At 56.1% G+C, this 8,457-nt stretch overlaps 1 non-coding gene and 1 pseudogene across 1 annotated transcript; both read left to right on the top strand.

Moving 5' to 3' along the window:
- Nucleotides 1-3,675: 3,675 nt before the first annotated feature.
- LOC134426047 (5.8S ribosomal RNA) lies at nt 3,676-3,828 on the top strand. Its single transcript, XR_010029845.1, has one exon. It is a non-coding gene; the product is annotated as a 5.8S ribosomal RNA (ribosomal RNA).
- Nucleotides 3,829-4,722: 894 nt separating this feature from the next.
- LOC134426169 (28S ribosomal RNA) overlaps nt 4,723-8,457 on the top strand; it is a 7,431-nt pseudogene continuing 3,696 nt past the window's right edge.

Raw genomic sequence — 8,457 nt, forward strand, 5'->3', positions numbered from 1 at the left:
TCCAAAAGAGATGACAAACTGAGAAAGTCCCTCCCTGGGTTGCAGCTCAGCTCACTCAGTCTCTGATCAGTCCCTCTGGTGCTGGAAATGTCACAGGCCAGGCTCAGCCCGGTGGCCACTGGTGGAGCTGTCGGTGCTCTTCTGGTGTTCAGTCCAGAGCAGTTTTGAACAGGTCCAAAGAAAAGGGAAAAAAACCCCACAGTCCAGGGAACTTCTTTGTCTCAGCAAGCTAAATTAACTAAAAGCAAAGGAGAGCTCTGTCCCGCTGTCTGTCCATCCACACACAATGCAGTCCAGGAGCAGGAATGTGGAGGAGTGAGTGCAGTGTCTGAAAACAAACTGCTGCTTCTTCTCTCCCCCCTTCACTCTCTGCAACAAGTCTTAAAGGTGCAACACTTATTATTCAGCATAAACAGAACAAGACGATTTGGAATAAAAGCATCATATAGTCGACCCAAGACAGGGATCATGTTCTCTTCTTCTTGTGAAGAGCCACCAGTGCACAGTGGCAGTTGCATCCCACTGTAGCTGACAGCAGCATGATGTGACCAAGAGCCTTTGTCAGAGCAGCAGGAATAGTGTGGAGAGTGGGAGCTGAACAGCTGAGCATTGAGAGCTTCCAGCGCTGTGTTGAGATGGGTTTGGAGTGTTTCCTTGGACTCCTTGTGTTGTTCACTCATTACTAATGCTCTAAACAGAGGCTTACAGAAGTGTGGTTGAAAACAAGAAATGTGAAGTTTGCAGAGCAATGTTTTGCTGTCTCTTTCTGCTGTAGGAGGGAGAAATTGGGCCAAATTGTTTGGCCAAATTCAAGGTGACCTTCAGACCCCTGGAAGCACTGGAGAATGGAAGTGTGGCTTACTGCAGCATCTCAGGTACAGCTCCTTTGCCCTGCTTCTCTCCCCCTCAGTGAAGCCATGGTGCCAGCCTGAGCCCACGGGGCTCCCATGGAAGTGCTGGGAAGAGTCCCTGGTCAGCAGGGCAGTGCTGGCACATCCCCCCTGGCCCTGCAGCTCCCAGGGAGTCTCCTGTGCCAGGCCAGGGCTCAGAATGCTGTGTGTGCCTGACTGATCCCAGAACAGCCCAGGCAGTGCAGGGAGAGGTTTTCATGCCATGGCTTTGTCAGCATTCCCCCAAAGGCCAGAGAGCTGCAGAGCAGAACAGCTTTAGTGAACAAGCACTCAGCCCCTGCAGGCCCCTGGCCTCCAGGATGATGGGTCCATTTGACATGGATCCATCATCAGGCAGCAGGAGCTGAGTTACAAATGTGTTCCCTGAGCCTGGATCACCTCCCAGTGCCCAGACAGCAGCAGAGCAGAGGTGTTTGAGCCCCCCTGAGCCCAGGGTGTTGGTAGAAGGAGCGGCCTTGGCCAGCACTTGCCTCTCTCCCTTTGTGGGAATTGAGCCCTTGCAGCTCTGTCTGTGGAAATAGAACACAGTGCTGAGTGTCAGGAGTTGGGGACTTTGGCAACGAAGTCCTGTGTTCCTGGGTCAGGTAGTTTGGCAATTGCCAAACTCTGTAGGAGCTCTGTGCCTTCACTGAATGATTTCAAAGCTCCTCTAAGTGCATGGGAAGGAAAGCATAGAACCAGAGTATGTTAAGGATGGAATGGACTTAAAGGCCTCTGGGCAGGAACACCTCCCCCTAGAGCAGGTAGCTCCAAGCCCCATCCAGCCTGGCTTGGAACACTTTCAGGGCTGGAACCTCCACAACAGCCCTGGGGAACCTGCTCCAGTGTCTCACCACCCTCAGAGTAAAAAATTTCTTCCTAATATCTAAGCTAAATTTCCTTTCTTTCAATTTATACCTGTAACTCCTTGGCCTGTCACTACAAGGCAGCAGAGATGTTTTAAACTCAGCGGACTGGTGGCTGAAATTGGAAAGCAGCCCAAGGAATGGGTTAGAAATTAGAAGTCAGCCCCAAGGCTGAGGGAAGAGGAGGGTCCATATCCTCTCCTGCAGCATCAGGAGCTGGTTGCATCCAGCTCAGAGTCAGGGTCTAGCACTGAGGCAGCCTGGAAAATCCAGTATAACAGAGGGAATGTTTGTAGTGCAATAGACATCTCTCCCCAGGCTGTGAGAGCAGGCTGCCCCTGCACCTCTCAGGGGAAGGACAAGGACCCTTGGTAGAATTCAGCTCTCCTACTCTGAACCTTGGGAACATTTCTATCGACACCCCCCACATCTATGACGTGAGCAGAAGGCTTGGGGTGGATCCTGATGGCTCCTGAGGCAGAGCAAGCCTGGTGGAAGTGTGGAATTGCTGCCGACCTGGGCAGTTGTGAGCAGGGAATATTTGATCTACTGGTGAAATCTGGGAGGGTCTGAAAGGTGTGTCTGTTGTTCATGAAGCCCCAGTTCCTTCTTTGGGAATCAGCTGGGAGGCTTGCTGCAAAACAACCCCTTGGCATATGAAACGAAGCCTGGGTCAAAAAGGGATGTTCAGAGGCTTTTGTGGCAGTGCCAGACACAAGGCACCTTTGGACTGGGCTGTTCAGAAGCAGCTGGAACAAACTGGCTGCCTTTGAGCTTCAGTCAACTGCAGACAGCTTCCAGTCAAGTGTCTCCTGCTTATTGCTGCAGGTCACAGGAAAGCCATCCAGCCTCCTGGCTCAGTGCTGGCCCTTGCAAAGGGCTTGGGAGTTCTTTCCCTTGCTGACCAGTCCCTCACCACACTTCAGCCTTGGTGCATCTCTGGCTCTAGAAAGAGAAAAGTGTTCCTGGGAATAAAGCAAAGCATTTTTCTACCTATTTGTCTCCTCCCCAATAGTGTCAAGTTTGCAACAAAATCCAAAGAGAGAGCAGCTGAAAGAGGTAGAAGATGAGGCACTACATCATGCCAGACACTTCCAAAAGCTTGGCTGTTGGAGGCAAAGACATGCTGAGTTTTCTTACCAAAAGTTGATGCTGTCTATACATTTTGATGCTGATGCCTCATAATCAATGTATTGTTTTCATGACATGGGAAAAGGTGAATGAGTAGATGGTGCTGTTGGAGCTGTGCTCAGTGGGGCAGCAGCAGCTCTGGGGTGATTGACTACGCAGCTGCAATCAGCCCACGTTGCTCTCAGGGCCAGGTCTGAATGAACTTGGTGATGCTGATCAGAGGTGCACAGCTCTGTGTCCATGGGATAACCCCAGGGTTGTGGACTCCAGTTCTGTGGAGTTGCCGCTGCTTTGCATGAAAACTTCAAGGCAGAACTTGTCCTGTTGTATTTTTTTGCCATTCAAAGCATCGTCTGCTATTTCTGGGTATTAATTGCGTCATTAGACAATAACTCACAAGAAGGGAAGATTCCACATGTATTTCCATTTTGCTTTCTTGCTGCTGCAGGTGAAACTGATTAACCTAGGAGATATTGATGCTCCCTTCACCTATAGACCTTCAACTGCCAACGTGGGCTTCTGCTTCAAGTTTGCACCTGAGGATGGCATCATTGCACCAGGTGGGACCCAGACTGCTCAGATCTCCTTCAGTGCCACCATAGTGTGGAGGTTTGAGGAAGAATTCCAGTTCAGTGTGGCTGGATCTCCTATGTCTGCACTCCTGACTATCAAGTAAGGACGGTCAAAGCCAGGCACACGCCCGCACATCCTCAGCACAAGAGAAAGGGGCGCCCCATGTGAGCGGTCCCAGCCCCTCCACGGGTGCAGGATTGGTGCCAAAGCCAGACAACTCTTAGTGGTGGATCACTCGGCTCGTACGTTAATGAAGAATGCAGCTATCTGCAAGAATTAATGTGAATTGCAGGACACATTGGTCATCCACAATTTGAACACACTTGTGGCCCCATGTTCCTCCCAGGGCTACGCCCGTCTGAGCGTTCCTTGACGATCAGTCGCCATCCAGCGGCCACCACGGTGGTGCGGCTGGGGTTGCCTCACAGGCCAGTTGACTGTGGTCAGCGGCGGTGGTGGTGGTGGCTCACTGGTGCCCGGAGGGAAGGCGGTCAGGGGTTTGGCAAGGGATGCGTTTCCCTCGGCAGCCTCAGTTTTTTCCCTGTGACCTAGCAGGCATCATAATCGTCATGGCCGTCATCGGCACTGTTGCCGCGCAGAGCTTTCATCCCCCTATATGCAGACTCAGGGACTGCTCCGTAGTTCCCCACTCCTGGAGTGAGCCACTGGGGCAGAGTTTGTCCTTGCAGGGCCCGTACCGCGGTACGGTGGTGGTGGCAGCTGAGGAGAGTAAGAGACAGTGTTGAAAGCACCGCCATGGGCCGAGAGAAGGGAGAGGGCAAGAGGGAGATGAGGCGCAGGCCTCGCCCCCAGCCTCCCCCCGGCGCGGGCGGCTGTCTGCAGGTGGGTACTGCAGGGGTACTGTGCCACTGCGCGTGCACATGAGGCGAGAGCGCTGGGGACAGATGTTCCGACCCCCTCCTCCCTTCACCTGCCCTCCTCCTCTTCTGTTGTGGTCTCAGGGCGCAAATAGCACCATGGCTTTTCTCTCTCTCTCCACCAAGGCCATCACGTGCCGCCACTCGGCTGGTCCCCCATCAGGGCTGTCTCTGCCACACTCCCTTTTCGGTTCTCATCTCCGGGATGGGGCACTCTGTCTCCGCTTCTCTCCCTCTGGCTTTGTTTTCCCCTGGCGCGTGGGCGCCAGTGGGGGAGGAAGGTGAGGGTAGTAGGTGGGAGAAGCTGGCTGGCTGTTGGCCTGTTGGCATTCTGCTTCTTTAGGAGCTGTATGGGCCAGGAGGTGTGGCCAAGCTTTGGCCTTGCGACCTCAGATCAGACGTGGCAACCCGCTGAATTTAAGCATATTAGTCAGCCAAGGAAAAGAAACTAACGAGGATTCCCTCAGTAATGGTGAATGAAGCGGAAAAGCCCAGCGCCGAATCCCTGCCCCGCAGTGGGGTGCGGGACATGTGGCGTACAGAAGCCCCAATCCCTGGCGGCGCTCTCGGGGAACCCAAGTCCTTGTGATCGAGGCCGCAGTCTGCGGATGGTGTGAGGCCAGTAGCGGCCCCCGTCACGCCAGGCCCAGGGCTTCTCGGAGTTGGGTTGCTTCGGAGTGCAGCCCAAAGCGGGTGGTAAACTCCATCTAAGGCTAAATACTGGCATGAGACCAATAGCCAACAAGTACCGTAAGGGAAAGTTGAAAAGAATTTTGAAGAGAGAGTTCAAGATGGCGTGAAACCGTTAAGAGGTAAACGGGTGGGGCCCATGCAGTCCGCCCAGAGGATTCAACCCGGCGAGTTGCGGTCGGCATGGGTTCAGCGGAACCTCACCTCTGCCTCCCTTCTGTCCCCTGGGCGAACCCCGTCTGCAGGGGCGGGCTGGGGGATGCAGGCTGGTGCGGGCACTGCTGCCCAGCCGGCAGCTGGCCCTGGCCGGGCACATTTCCTCTGCAATGGTGCGCCACGACCGGCTCCAGGTTGGCTGGGAAGGCCTCCGACGGGCAGGTGTTCCAGTGCCGCACGAGCAGCAGCAGGTGTTACAGCCCTCGGGCATCAGGTCTCGCCAAATCCCGGGGCCGAGGGAAAGGACTGCTGCCGCGCCCTCCTCCCCCCACATCGGCGGTGCTGTGGTGGGGGGCATCGTTTCCCTGCCTCTCACAAGGGTGGGGGGGGGCGGCATCATCACAGCGCGGCGTTTCGCGCAGGGGTGTGGGGGCTGGGCCTGCCAGTCCCTGGCACCACTGTCAACCGGGGCAGACTGTCCTCAGTGCGCCCTGACCGCGCAGCGCCGCTGGGGCAGGCTCACGGGCCGCGCTGGGGCGCCCGGAGTCCGCAGCAATGTCGGCTACCCAGCCAACCCGTCTTGAAACACGGACCAAGGAGTCTAGCACGTGCGCGAGTCAGGGGCCGTTGTCGAAAGCCCGCGGCGCAATGAAGGTGAGGGCCGGCGCGCGCCGGCTGAGGTGGGATCCCGGGTGCGTGTCGCGCCTGGCAGCCCCGGGTGTACCACCGGCCCATCTTGCCTGCCGCCCCCTCGTGGGGCCGGGGAGGTGGAGCGTGAGCGTCCGTGCTAGGACCCGAAAGATGGTGAACTATGCCTGGGCAGGGCAAAGCCAGAGGAAACTCTGGTTGAGGTCTGTAGCAGTCCTGACATGCAAATCGGTCGTCCGACCCGGGTCTAGGGGCGAAAGACTAATCAAGCCATCTAGTAGCTGGTTCCCTCCGAAGTTTCCCTCAGGATAGCTGGCACTCGGCAATGGGCAGTTTTACCCAGTAAAGTGAATGATTAGAGGTCTTGGGGCCAAAACGATCTCAACCTATTCTCAAACTTTCAATGGGTAAGGGGGCGGGCTCACTGGCGTGGAGCCACACCATGGAATGCGAGTGCTCAGTGGGCCACTTTTGGTAAGCAGAACTGGCGCTGCGGGATGAACCGAACGCCAGGTTAAGGCGCCCGATGCTGACAGTCATCAGAGCCCAAAAATGGTGTTGGTTGATCTAGACAGCAGGACGGTGGCCATGGAAGTCGGAATCCGCTAAGGAGTGTGTAACAACTCACCTGCCGAATCAACTGGCCCTGAAAATGGATGGCGCTGGAGCGTCGGGCCCATACTCGGCCGTCGCCGGCAGTACGATGCCCGCAGGGGCTAGGCTGCAACGAGTAGGAGAGCCACTGCTGTGCGCCTCGAAGCCAGGGGCGTAGGCCCAGGTGGAGCTGCTGCAGGTGCAGATCTTGGTGGTAGTAGCAAATATTCAAACGAGAGCTTTGAAGGCCAAAGTGGAGCAGGGTTCCATGTGAACAGCAGTTGAACATGGGTCAGTCGGTCCTAAGCGATAGGCGAGCGCCGTTCCGAAAGGCCAGGTGATGGCCTCCGTTGCCCTCAGCCGATCGAAAGGGAGTCGGGTTCAGATCCCTGAATCCGGAGTGGCGGAGACGGTCGCCGTGAGGCACCCAGTGCGGTGATGCTACTGATCCCAGAGAAGCTGGTGGGAGCCTCAGGGAGAGTTTTCTTTTCTTTGTGAAGGGCTGGGTGCCTTGGAATGGATTCATCCCGAGCGAGGGGCCCTCACCTTGGAAAGCATTGCGGTTCCAGAAGCATCCGGTGAGCTCTCGCTGGCCCGTGAAAATCCGGGGCAGAGGGTGTAAGTCTCGCGCCGGGCCGTACCCATATCCGCAGCAGGTCTCCAAGGTGAACAGCCTCTGGCATGTTGGAACAATGTAGGTAAGGGAAGTTGGCAAGCTGGATCCATAACTTGGGGATAAGGATTGGCTCTAAGGGCTGGGTCGGTCGGGCTGGGTCGCGAAGCGGGGCTGGGCGCGTGCCGCAGCTGGACGAGGTGCTGCTCGCGGGTGAGTGCGCTCCGCGTGGCCTGCCCGGGCACCGGGGTGTGCACGCGCGCAGTGGCGACTCTGGACACATGCCGGGCCCTTCCTGTGGATCGCCCCGGCTGTGGCGGGCGCCACCTGCTCCCCCCCTCCGCCCACCCTCCACCTTGCCACAGCTGGCGCCCCAGCGGCGGCCATCATTGTTGCGCACCGCTCTCCCAGCGGTTCCCGCCGGTGGGGTTCCCGCGGTGTGCGGCCAGTGCGCGCGCAGCCGCAGCCAGCGTAGGCTGAGCGGTTCGTGCGGGGGAGGGTCCCCGGGGGAGGGTCTCCGGGCCAGCGCCCCGCCTCAGTCAGTGCCTAGCAGCCGGCTTAGAACTGGTGCGGACCAGGGGAATCCGACTGCTTAATTAAAACAAAGCATTGTGAAGGCCTGAGGCGGGTGTTGACGCAATGTAATTTCTGCCCAATGCTCTGAATGTCAAAGTGAAGAAATTCAATGAAGCACAGGTAAACAGCAGGAGTAACTATATTTACTAACTGGGCATAGTCGCGGAAGTCACACCTCCTCGTGGTCCTGCCGGATACCCTCGTGGTAACTGAGTCGACTTCTGCCCCAGTGTGAGAGAGGGCGCATATCAGCCCTCCCTGTCGTTGGACTCACCACCCAATGATAGTTTCACGAATTGCTGAAACAAAAAGGTTGGCACAGTTAGTTCACTGTTGCACAGAGCCTTGTCCATGGGCTGTTGTTGACACAGTTGGTAGTTTGAGAGAGGGTCAGCTACTATATGCTTCTACTCTCACTTGGACTTGTCACTTTATTGCTTACCAGACTGACAAAATAGCTTTGCGTTATATCTTGACTACCACTCAGACTGACCCATTAGATCTAAGGGTCATTGATGTCAAATTACCATCTATGCCCTGTGTGCCCAGGGAAGAGGGATTCGATCTTGTAAGTTTGGAGTTTTTTAACTCCAGAATTGTTAAAGAAGATGGTGTACATCATGTGGATGTTTGGTAGGGTTTGGGGCAACTCCCTGAGCCCTATGAGATCTCCCCTATGGGGATGGCCCAGGATGAGGCTGAGAGTGCGGTGGGAGGTACCGAAGAGCCCAAAACACCTGAGGCTGAGAGCGCGATGGGAGCTAGTGAAGAGCCCAAAATACCCAAGGCTCCTCACGGGTCTGAAGGTGGTGGTGCAACGCCAAGAACACCTGTCGTGTCCA

Source organism: Melospiza melodia, chromosome 17, assembly GCF_035770615.1.
Source record: "Melospiza melodia melodia isolate bMelMel2 chromosome 17, bMelMel2.pri, whole genome shotgun sequence".
Taxonomy (NCBI): Eukaryota; Metazoa; Chordata; class Aves; order Passeriformes; family Passerellidae; genus Melospiza; species Melospiza melodia.